A 1692-nucleotide genomic window follows, 5' to 3' on the forward strand; every position below is an offset into this window, starting at 1 on the left:
ATTTTCAACCTCATCTTCCACATGTACATTCAGTCAAAGGAAAACATTTATCATGAGACCTTATCCACACTCTGTAATAATGCGAAGGGTGGCTTATATTAGATCAGCAGTTCCAAAAGTGGGTCACAGGTCGAACCAGTTCATAAATATTTTACGTTTTGGTGAATTGGTAACTAGTATGAATTTGTACATTCTTACTTATACCATTTTATTCAATTAGCTTGAACCCTACTGACAAGTTTAGGGGTGGACCTTCATGTTTTTTCTTAATCGTACAGAGCACATACGTATTCATATGAAATCAGCACCTTGTAAAATAGTTATGTTTTCTCATGAAATTGAGTTGGTTCCAATAGGAATTTCAGACGGCAGGGGGAAATAATGTTAAATGCTATGCTGCTTTTCTTCAAATTCATTTGTCACTTGATAAAAGTGAGGTTACATCGTGAAATCATGAACAAAACTATGCAAAGTAAAATAAATAGAAAGTTAAATACAGGTTTTAAGGACTAGGCCTATTTTGTAAACAATTTTGGTATTGTGTTGGGTCGCTTGTTGATGTCAAATGTAATACCATTTGAGAAATGCACCACATTCAATGACGGACATGAACAAAACGATTGACAAGTTCTACTCATTGTGAAATGGTCACATTTAATGAACAACTTCTCATTTTATATACATCTATAAAAAGAACCCAGATACAGGTTACAAGAATCTAAAGCTAATACATACATTATTAAATAATAAACCTTTTCTCATGTTAAAGATACATATCATAGTTTACAAAATATGATCAAGGAGAATTAAGCAATTATGGTTTAAAAAAAAAAAAAAAAAAAAAAACACAAAAAAATAAATCTAAGGTTCTAAAATTATATTTTGTTCAATGATAACCAAAAACAAAGTGAAACAGTTGTCCTTGAAGAAGGTAGTATTAAACTGTGATACTGACTAGAAAAGTCTGCTAAAAACAGATGGTGAAAGGCAAATAGTCGAAGAATGAAAATATGGTTCCGAATGGTGCTTAATCTTCAGATGGTCTGACACGGCACATTGTCCTTCCTGTTACAAAAGGTGGTCCAGAACAGTCCAAACCAATTTTGTTATTTACAGTTTCAACTTATCTGTGTTCACGGGCCAAAAAAACATCAAAAAAAGACATTTTAAAAGAAAAAAAGAGGAAAACAAAAGGAATACAACAGATATCAAATGATGGCCTTCAAAATAAATGTGTTACTCCTCAGTCTTTTTAGCTTGGGAAGATTTTGTACTGCCAGTTCCAATTCCTTACAGACACAGGTTTGGGGAAGCTAGGGATCATGGGGAAAAAAAGAAAAACAGTCCAAGTCTTTGGCATGATGAGTTAGCTGTATGTCGTGGGAATCAATGTTACACAAAATGAGCTTTTTCAGTCCTCGGAACAGTTTGAAAGATCAAAATGGATGGAAAAATCTTGTATGACAAACAAAGATGAGATGAATGCATTTTGTTTGTGTTGTTCTTGTGCTGCCAGGCAGGTGAGGCTCGTGTCCCCAAATCTTTTGCTCCCCTGGGGTTCAGGTCCTGTGTCTGTGTCTGGTCTGCCATCAGCTGTCATCGCCAGATATGTTGAAATGCTTTATTGTTCTTTTGTCTTCCTTTTGTAATTGTCAGCATTTATTAATCTTTCTAGGTCTTTTTTCTTTCGTG

At 34.3% G+C, this 1692-nt stretch overlaps 1 protein-coding gene across 2 annotated transcripts in view; it reads right to left on the reverse strand.

Annotated features, from left to right (window-relative positions):
• Nucleotides 1-634: 634 nt before the first annotated feature.
• cntfr (ciliary neurotrophic factor receptor) overlaps nucleotides 635-1692 on the reverse strand; it is a 188695-nt gene continuing 187637 nt past the window's right edge. For both annotated transcript variants that reach the window (XM_084104055.1, XM_084104056.1), the window contains exon 9: nucleotides 635-1692. This exon is cut by the window's right edge and continues 109 nt beyond it. The gene's annotated coding sequence lies outside the window, so the exon portion shown is untranslated.

The sequence above is a fragment of the Abramis brama genome, assembly GCF_963993115.1.
Source record: "Abramis brama genome assembly, chromosome: 25".
Lineage (NCBI taxonomy): Eukaryota > Metazoa > Chordata > Actinopteri > Cypriniformes > Leuciscidae > Abramis > Abramis brama.